The sequence below is a fragment of the Pan troglodytes genome, chromosome 9 (genome assembly GCF_028858775.2).
Source record: "Pan troglodytes isolate AG18354 chromosome 9, NHGRI_mPanTro3-v2.0_pri, whole genome shotgun sequence".
Classification (NCBI taxonomy): Eukaryota; Metazoa; Chordata; class Mammalia; order Primates; family Hominidae; genus Pan; species Pan troglodytes.
The window spans coordinates 53,443,451-53,454,652 of NC_072407.2; positions in this window are offsets into that span (position 1 = coordinate 53,443,451).

Sequence of the window (11,202 nt, forward strand, 5' to 3'; positions counted from 1 at the left end):
TAGTTTGCTCTCATTTTCCAATGTCTTAATGGGAGCAGGTAAAGTGATTAATTTCAGATCTTTCTTCTTTTTTAAATATACACATTAACAGCTACAAATTTCCCACTAAGCACTGGTTTAGATATATTCCATAGGTTATGCTATGATGTTTTCATCTTCCCTTATCTCAAAGTATTTTCTAATTTCCCTCATGATTTCCTCTTTGATGCATTGGTTATTTAAAAATGTGTTGTTTAATTTTTACATATTTGTGAATTTCCCAAATTTCTTCTATGATGATTTTTAATTTCATTACATTCTGGAGAACATACTTTGTCTAATTCTTTTAAGTGTATTGAGTCTTGTTTTAGGTTACATATGGTCTAACCTCGAGAATGTTGCATGTGCACTTGAAAAGAGTGTATATTCTGCTGTTGTTGAAGAGAGTATAGTATAAATGTAGTTAGGTGTACACTTAATAGAATACTGTTATATATAGTTGCTTTATAGCATTGTGTAAGTCTTGTTTTCTTGATGAACTTCTGCCTAGTTGTCAACCCATTACTGAGAGTGAGATATCAAAGTCACCACCTATTGTTGTTGAATTGTCTATTTCTCTTTTCTAAAGTGTTAGTTTTTACTTCATATATTTTGGGGCTCTGTTATTAGATGCACATAAGCCTATAATTATTACAGACATTATAACATGGCATTAGCACCCTTATAAAAGGTAAAATCCCCAGAGAGATCTCTTGCCCCTTTCACCATCTGAGATTATGGCAAAATGGCCGTCTAGAACCAGGAAATGGACTCTTATGCCAGATACCAAATCTGCCAATGCCTTGATCCTGGACTTCCCAAGCCTTCAGAACTATAAGAAAAAAATTTCTGTTGTTTATAAGCAGCTCTTGGTGAATTGACTGGTATACCCTTATAAAATATCCTTCTTCATCTCTGATAGCAATTTATGTCTTAAATTTCATTTTGTCTGATATTACTATTAGCTAAAGTATAGCCACTTCAGCTATCCTTTGCTTTCTGTTTGTGTGGTTTATATTTTTTCAAGCTTTTGCTTTCAACTTATTTGGGTCTTTGAATCTAAAGGATGGCTCTTGTAGACAACCTATATTTGGATCATGTTTTTATATCTAGTTCAGATTAACACCAACATAAATACAATAGTACATAGGAATAGCACTTCTATATAGCTCCATTCCCTCCCTTCTACTTTGTGTTGTTATTGCCATACAAATGACGTCTTTACACATTGCATATCCATCAACACATATTTACAATTATTGCTTTATGCAGTTGTCTTTTAAATCAGATAAGAGGAAAACAAGTAACAAGCTAAAATATGTAAATACTGTCTTCTATATTTACCTATGTAGTTACGTTTACCAGAGCTTTTGCTTTCTTCCTGTGAATTCAAATTATTGTCTGGTGGAATTTTATTTCAGCCTGAAGGACTCCTTTAGTATTTCTTAAAGAGAAGACCTGATAACAATAAAACCTCTCTGTTTTTGTTTGCCTAGGAATATCTTAATTTCTCCTTCATTTTCAAAGGGTAATTTCATTGGACAGGGAATTCTTGATTGACAGTCTTTTCTTTTCTATACTTTGAATATGTTATCCAAATGCCTCCTGACCTTTATCGCTTCTGATGAGAAATCAGCTGTTTGGCTAATGAGAATCTCTTAGATATGATGAGTCACTTCTTTTTTGCTGCTTTCAAGATTCTCCCACTCTGTTTGGTTTTTGTTAGTTTGATTATGATCCCATAATCTCTTTGAATTTATCCTATTTAGAATTTGAGGAGGTTTTTGGATGCATAGATTAACTTTTGGAAAAATTTTAAGCCATCATTTTTTTCCCAATATTCTTTCTGCCCCTTTCTTTTCTCTGAAAATCCCATTATACATATGGTGGTATTTTTAATGGTACTTGATAGGTCTCTGGGGTCCTGTTCATTTTTTCTTCCTTTCTCTTTCTGCTCCTCAGACTGTATGATTTCCATTGGCCTACCCAGGTTCACTTATTCTTTATTCTACCTACTCATATCTGCTGTTGAGCTCCTCTAGTGAATTTGTCATTTCAATTATTGTACTTTTTACCTCTAGAATTTTCATTTGGTCCTTTTTTATAATTTCTATCTGTTTATTGAAATGATCTATTTGCTGAGACATCATTCTGATAATTCTTAGACATAGTTTTCTTTATTTCCTTAAATATATTTGAAATAATTAATTGAAACTCTTTTTTTAGTATGTCTGAAGTCTGGGCTTCCCCAGAAACAGTTTCTGCCAACTGTGTTAGTCCCCTATGTACGGGCCATACTTTCTTGTTTTTTCCATGTATTATATTTTTCTTGTTGTTGAAAACTGGAATATACATATATATACATGCCTATATATAAGCATACGTGTGTGTGTGCGTGCGCACATGCTCACACACTATGGTCAAAAAGTTTGTGTCCTTCCCAAAATTCATACGTTAAAACTTAATCTCCAATGTGAAGGCATTTGGAGGTTGGGGCTTTGAGTGATGATTAGATCATGAAAGTGGAGCTCTCACCTATAAGATAGGCACCTTATCTAAGAGATCCCCCAAGAGAGATCTCTTGCTCCTTCCCCCATGATATATTATAACAAGAAGATGACCATCTAGAACCAGAAATTGGACCCTCACCAGACCAAATCTGCTGGTGCCTTGATCTTACGCTTTCCAAATTTCAGAACTTCAAGAAACAAATTCCTATTGTTTGTAAGTGACTCAGTCTATGATATTTTGTTAAATCAGCCCAAATAGACTAATACAATGTGGCAATCCTGGAAATCAAATTTTTTCCATCTCCAATGTTTATAATTGTTACTGTTTGTTGTTTTGTTGTTCTTGGGATTAGCATTTTTTAAACTAATTTTATGAGATATTATTTTCTTATATGCAGTCACTGAAGTCCCTGCTCAATAAGATTATGGATAAGTTAATAATTATACAGAGATATCTATAGAACCAATAAGTCTTACAGTCTTTGCTAAGGGGTTCTATGTGTGTCTTGGGGCATGCCTTCACTACTCAGCCAGATAGCTTAAAACTTTACCTTAGCCTTCATATCCTGCTTTCACAGGGTCACAAGGTAAGCCAGAGGTGACAGCTTATGCTTTCCTGGGTCTTTCTTGAACATGTACAGAGTCCTGGGCATATGCACAGTCCTGATATTCATTCCTCAGCTTTTGTATTTAAGCCTTTTGGTTAGCCTGTTGTTTTCCTTAATTTAATCCACTGCCTAGAGCTGCTGCAATGTTTAAGAATTGCCTCTGATTGTTTTTGACAAATTTCTCCAGGAAAAATATTCCAAGTCAAGTCAAATAAAGATAGATTTGTGAGTTAGGTCTTCCAGGGAATGACCACATAGGTCAAATAGTAACAATCATCTGGGAAAGGAGCTTTGAAAAAGCTCCAATCTCATTCTGCCCTTCCCAGTGGTTGCCAAGCTGCTGGGTATCAATGTGATTGCAGGCCGTGGTTTTTCAAGACTACAGAGAAGCTGTGCAGAGAAAATGAAAACAGGGTAAATTAAAATGCCAATAACCCTCCTTGTTATTGAGAGTTAGCCATTTTTATTACATAAGTACTCCTTGGACTGATATAAGCATTTGCTTAATTTCCAGAATTCGGAAAATGTTGACTCTGATCATTCTTTCCAGTATTCTCATTGCTTGAATGGAGGAGAGAATTTTAAAGGTTTTTAACTACACTTTTGTAACTGGCATTGACCTACTAAGCACTATGTGCTAGGATTCATGCCCAATATCAGTGTTTGAAATACATTAACTTTAATTTCAACTATATTTCTGAAAGTATATATTCTTAGCCTCAATTTAAGGTTAAAGAAACACCCACAGGAGCAAGGGAAGGCTCCGCTGATTGTCTTGTGCCCTACTCCCTGCAAGGACACATATTTAACAACTATCTACAGAGAAAACACACCTTCATAAGAACCAAAAATCAGGTGCGCACCCATAGAACCTGATAGAGGCCCCTCTACCTTTGGAAATGGGAGGGAAGAGTGGGAAGAACTGCATCTTGTGGCTTAAGTGCTGCCTCAGCCATAGTATAATAGAACAACATGTAGTCTTCTAAGGTTTTTGACCCTAATACCTGACTCCCAGATGGCACCTCTGGACCCATCCAGGGCCTGGGGAACTTGCCACCCTGAAAAGAAGGACACAGGTATGGCAGGCTTTGCTACCTACTTGTTATAGATCCCCAGGGCCTTGAATGAACACTTACCCAGGAAGTGGTCATGGCAGGCCTTGAGCAAGACCCAGTGCTATATTCGTTTCAGGTCTAACCCAGTGCAATCACAGTGGTAGTGGCCACATTCACCTCCATCATTAGGTAGCCCACAACAGAGGGAGAAAGACTCCATCTAAGAGAAGTAAGGGAAGAGAACAAGAGTCTCTGCCTGATAATCTGGGGAATTCTCACTGATCTTGTCCAAGACCATCAAGGTGGTACCTCTACAGGTCTGCTTTATGCAGTTGTCTTTTAAATCACATAAGAGGAAGACAAGTAACAAGCCAAAATATGCAAATACCATCTTCTATATTTACCTATGTAGTTTCATTTACCAGAGCTTTTGCTTTCTTCATATGAATTCAAATTATTGTCTGGTGGAATTTTATTCAGTTTTACCAGGCTTGTCATGCCTCCTAAAGCAGATTCAGCTTACATTACAACATCCAAGTCCTTTCAAATATCTGGAAAGCCTTTCCAAGAAGGATAGGTACAAACAAGCCCAGAACATAAAGACTACAATAAATACCTAACTCTTCAATGCCCAGGCACAGATGAACATCTACTGTTCAACCTGCATCAACACTACCATCTAGGAAAACAAGATCCCACCAAATGAAATAAATAAGGCATCAGGGACCAATCCTGAAGAAATAAAGATATGTGACCCTTTGGGCAAACAATTTAAAATTATTGTTTTGAGAAAACTCAAAGAAATTCAAGGTAACACAGAAAAGAAATTCAAAAGGCTATCAAATAAATTTAACAAAGAGATTGAAATAATTTTAAAACAATGAAGCAAAAATTCTGGAGCTGAAAAATGTATTTGGCATATTGAAGAATGCACCAAAGTCTTCTAATAGCAGAATTGATCAAGCAGAAGAAAGAATTAGTGAGCTGGAGGACAAACTATTGAAAAAACAATACAGTCAGAGGAAACAAAAGAAAAAAATATAAAACAATGAAGGACACATACAGGATCTAGAAAATAGCCTCAAAAGGGAAATCTAAGAGTTATTGACCTTAAAGGGAAGGTAGAGAAAGAGATAGAGGTAGTAAATTTATTCAAAGGGATAATAACAGAGAACTTCCCAAACCTAGAGAAAGATATCAATATTCAACTATAAGAAGGTTATAGAACACCCAGAAATTTAATCCAAAGACCACTTCAAGGCATTTGATAATCAAACTCCCTAAGCTCAAGAATAAAGACCCTAAAAGCAACAAGACAAAAGAATCAAATAACATACAATGGAGCTCCAATATGCCTTGCAGAAGACTTTTCAATGGAAACCTTACAAGCCAGAAGAGAGTGGTATAACATATTTAAAGTGCTGAAGGAAAAAAAACCTTTTACCCTAGAATAGGATATCTAGCAAAAATATCCTTCAAGCATGAAGGAGAAATAAAAACTTTTCCAGACAAACAAAAGTTGAGGGATTTCATCAAGAGAAGACTTGTCCAACAAGAAATTCTAAAGGGAGTAAGTACTTCAATCAGAAAGAAAAGAATGTTAATGAGCAATAAGTAATCACTTAAAGGTACAAACCTCACTGGTCGTAGAAAGTACACAGAAAACACAGAATATTTTAACACTATAGCTGTGGTATGTAAACTACTCTTATCCTAAGTAGAAAAACTAAAAAATTAATCAAAAATAATAACCACAACAACTTTTGAGGACATAGACAGTACAATAAGATATAAATAGAAACAACAAAAAGTTAAAAAGCAGGGGGACAAAGTTATGATGTGGAGTTCTTATTAGTTGTTTTTTTTTTTTTTTGCTTGTTTATTTGTACAAACAGTGCTAAGTTGTTATCAGCTTAAAATAATGGGTTATAAGATAGTATGTAAAAGCCTCATGGTAACCTCAGACCAAAAAACATACAATGGGTCCATAAAAAATAAAAAGCAAGAAACTAATCATATCACCAGAGAAAATTATTTTCACTAAAGAAGAATAGGAAGGAAAGAAAGAACTGACACAGGAACTAGAAAGAAATTATTTAGGCATATAGTGAGGGTAAGAGAGTCCTTGGTAAGGTTTCCGTGTTCATAAAAAGCAGCCCCCAAATCATTTCTTTTCTAACAAAGAAGAGCCTGAAAAATCAAGATGCAGACATAGAAAAGCAAGCTGTAAGTTTGCATGGGTGAATGCTGGCAGCTGTGCCAATAGGAAAAGGCTACCTGGGGGCCAGGCATGTTCAACATGGAGGCTCCATCTTCCCTTTTGTCAACCACATGTGCAGTAAAGAAGCAGGCAACATGGCACTGACCAGGTAGAGAACCCTTTTGTATAATAAAAGATTAGGGTGGGCAGCCAGCTTCGTCACATACCAATCTTTTGGGCCCTATGAAAATCAGACACTGCCTCCTCAAGTTCATCTATAAAACCCCATGCATTTCACCACAGAACTGGAGGACCCACTCAGGAGTCCCTCTGTCTCTGCAGAAGAGAGAGCTTTTCTCTCACCTATTAAACCTCTGCTTTTAGACTCACTTATTGTGTGTCCACACCCTCAATTTCCTTGGAGTGAGACAATGAATGTAGGGTATTTACCTGAGACAAACAATGCTGCTTCATTTTGGGGATCCACCTGGCATGCAGGTATAATCATCAGAAGGGTGAGTATAGGAGTAGACCATAACTCTATCCTTGCATTTTGAGGCTCTTGGCCTCCATTTTAATATCAAATCAAACCAAATACTGGGCCCCTGTCAGCCATTTAAAAATGGTTAGAGTGGCTGCCAGCCTTACAAGACCAGGGGACAAGCTTGCTGGGGAGATCATGGAGAATCCCCCAGCACCCTCAGGTTGCTGGGCATATTGGCTATGTTTCAAACCAGTTTCTCTTCCTGGAGCACCCAGCCATCGTATGGGGCTTAAAGAGGTCCCGGAGCAACTAAGAATTTCTAGCCAGGACTACACCCTGGTGTTATCTGAGGGCTTCTGGACCAACTCCAGCCTTCAACTGCCCAACCAACCGTCGGCAATAGGATCTCCAGCTTTTCTGTCACGATTTCCTCCTTTCCTACCGGCAATTGTCATGTCTCCTATCATCTCTATATATGCAATGCTCCGGAAATTTTTACAGTTCAGCGAAATAGTCCTGTTAGGAAAGGTCAGCAAATGCCATAGTAACTGGGAACATAACTCAAGAGAACGCTGTTTTTGTGATTTTCTAGTAACAGAGGATCTTCCCCCACCCGCCGCAGTGAGCCTCTCTCTGCGCTTGGTCTGGAGAGCACATGGTATTTCAAGGTCAACAGCGCCACCTAGTGGAATAGGAATCCTCTCCATGAGGCACATTGTTGGCCCTTTGCCAAAACACTTTAGCTTCCCAATTTTCCTCCCTTTTTGTGCCCCTCTACTAGGGACCAAGCTTTATGCCTTTTCTGTGAAAGAGAAAAACTCTGCCTTCAACAGTGATGAGGAAAATGTCCTCTGAAAAAAAAGTTAGTCTCGATAGTGTCCCATCAGCAGGAAAACCACCATTTGGTCCCTACATTCTTTGAAGTCACCTACTCTGTCTCCAATTAAAATGGTACTTACATAGTAAGGAGACAAGAGTAAACGCTTTGGCATGGGCCATAATAACAGGATATACAGTTCAATCTAACACACCCCCTCCATTAAAGGGGCCTTGCCCAAAGGCAACTATTACATAGTCTTTTTCAAGATCCCTCTTTCTGGGAGCCACATAGGCCATGTCAGTCTAAAAAGTCAACGGGAAATCATAAACAGAAGACTAGAGTCGCATGGGTAAGTGTGAGTAATCCCAATTGCTTCGTTCCTCCACTTCCATGGCTGGGGGTCATGCCTGCAACCATAGACAATATGTTTAATAATGTGCTGGAGTCCCAGGAACCAAGAGGGAAAAGAGTAGGGGGTAAACTCCTGCCGTCTTCCCCTCCACCTTGGGTCACAACAAAAGGAAGGAGATTACAGGGGTAACTTTTTTCTGGCTTCTCTTTCTAGATGGGTAACAAACCATCTTCAACCTGTACTCCTCTGAAGTGCATTCTGAAGCATTGGGATTCCTTTGACCTTGAGACTGGAAAAAAAGCAGCTCATTTTCTTTTGCACAAGGGTATGGGCTTGTTACTAGACCTTTGCAAGCACTGCACAATCAACTCAGCTCTTTTAGCAGTCATATCAGGTGGGCCCAATGGGAATGATTCCTCAAAACTGAAGAAACAGACCCCCCAGGAAACCCTTAAATGCAACTTCCAGATGCCCCAGCCCTGCCTGTTCCCCCTATTTACATCGTCAGCTATTTCAGTTCCACCACACAAACCCCAGACTTTTCTGTGGTATTTTTCCTTCCTCTTTACGTGGTTTAAAATGGCTCCTATCTCTTCTTTTATAATGTTCCTCCAAACTTGGAAAAGTTAATTTCCCCAAACGTTAAAATGCTGGGCTGAGAGTTGAGCTCAAGGGAAGGGAACCCAGAAACATGACAGTCTAGAAAAAGGGTCACCAGTTTTTTCACCAGTCAGGATTTTGGCTTCTCTCTCCCTGTACAAAATAGTAACAGGAATAATAAGTTTCACTATTTATATTTTCTGTAAAGTTTTAATTCGCGAAAAACGATTTATGAGGTTGGTCTTAAGCTGTAGCCCATCCAGTGTGCTTTGTGTGTCTTTCTGTATGGCTTTGTCAAGAGAAAGCATATCTCAGGCTAGGATGCAGTCCTGGGACCCCATAAGCCTGCTGTTCAAGCCAGTCCCAACAAAATGGTCAGTAACAAACTTTGCTGCATCTTGTTTTATGTGCTTGGGAACATGACCTGTAACCATGTGGCAATACTACATTTTAGTCTCCACCATTTTACAATAGTGGCTCAGATTCAGTTCTGGCTTGGGAAATGAATACTTTAATTTTACCATTTGCTGATTCTCTTCTCCCGTCATGAACAACTTCTATCTGCCTTTCTTAAATCTTCCTCTAAGTTGCCTTTAAGTGTTCTAGATTTTGTAATAGTGTAACTGCCCAATGAGTTCACCTTGCATGCTGCCCAGGCAGAGCTGATTTATCAAAACAGGGGAATTGTAGTAGAGTCAGTTGTGTGGGAGATGGGAGTTTTGTTGTTGCTCAGATGGGTCTTCCTGAGAGTTTGGGGAGCAGAGTTTTTGGGGACAGCTTGGTAGTGGGGGGAGCCAATGAGACAGGAATGCTGACTTGTAGAGTCAGAAATAAAATCATAGGGAGTCAAAGTTGTCTTCTCGTGCTAAATTAGTTCCCAGATGGGGGCCACAAAATTAGATAAACCAGTTTATCAATCTTGGTGATGCCAGCTGATCCAACAATGGCAGAGTTTGCAAAATATCTTAAGCACTCATCTTGGGAGCAGTTTAGAAGGGTCAAAATCTTGTATCCTCCAGCTGCATGACTCCTAAGCCATGGTTTCTAATCTTGTGCCTAGTTTCTTGGTCTGGTCCCTAGGCAAAAAAGGGAGGTTTATTTTGAGAAAGGGCTACTATTGACTTTGTTTTAAACTATAAACTGTAAACCAAGCTCTTCCCAGAGTTGATTCCACGTATGCCTAGGGATGGGCAAGGACAGCTTGGGGGCTGGAGGCAACATAGAGTTGGTTGGGTTGGATCTATTTCACTGTCTCAGTCACAATTTCGCAAAAAACTGTTTCATAAGCTGCTTACCCCTCCTTTGAAAATATCTTGTATACTCATGGTTAAGTCATAACCTAAGGCTTTTGATTTCACCTGTGAGGTAACTTTTGGTAAAGTTCAAAAGCTGAACATCTTAACTGCTTAGTATGGCTAAAGTTGAGTAACAAGGGATTTAAAGGGATTTTCTTAAAGAGCTCTCAGCTTAAATAAAAGTGGATATCCAAGTTATTGGTGTATTTAAGAGGCCTTTATGTTTTTCTGTTCTTAGATCTTGTTTTTCTGAAAAATGGTTTTTCTGAGTCAACTAAATTCCTTTTCTCCATTTTGTTTTGCTACTCTTAATACTCTTAATGCATGCATTACTTAATGCACACACGAGAGGCCCCAAGATAATTTCTGATAGTGTGAGACTTCTTGGGAAAACAGAAAAGACACCACAAATCTCATTTTGGGAGAAATGTCTGTTTTTCCTCATGGAATGCCAGGAATTAGTGGCGGCTAGATCTCTCTCAAAAATCTGTTTTTGTCTTCCTTAAAAACTTCATGCTCTCCTAGCCCCACTCTTAAAGGGCCTCACCCAGAGGCCAATATTCCAATTAGAGATAAATCTTATAACAACTGAGTCTTTTTCTGTTTGTCTCTGTAATTATGTGTGTTACTTGTAATGTCTATAAAAAGAGCTCCAATTGATTGGCTTAAAGAAAAATAAGCACTTAAATTAAATATTTTTTAAAGGAAAGATAAAAGCTGTAATGCCTTTTAGCTCAAGTGACTTTAACTTTTAAGGAATAAAAATAGTCTTAAGGATTATTAGTAAAATACAGGTGTCATCAAAATGCAAATAAGTGGTCTAAATCATGTAAGTCAGATACTAGGTTTACTAAATATTTCCATGTAAACTCCTGCTTTACAACTCTGTAAGGCCTGGGGACATACAAAATTATCCATGTCCTTAACTATGCTGGAAAAATTCAAACTTAATCTGTGCCTACTACATAATCAAAGCAATTTACCAGGTTTCACATTAAAGTTAAAAATTGCTGAAAGTTAGCATTATAACATGCAATTTAAACTACTAAAAATAGACTTACATGCAAGGTGTGTAAAACAGTAAAATATGTTTTTGGTAAAAGACTATAAGAAGGCATGAAAATGTACATTTTGCTAGGGATAAAGGATTGTCTTAAATTAGATATGATAAAGCTGAAGGTTTAAGCAAGTTTTGGAAAGATTATAAAAAATAATCTTGTGAAAAACCCCATGTGTAAACATAAACTAATCTCAAAAGGG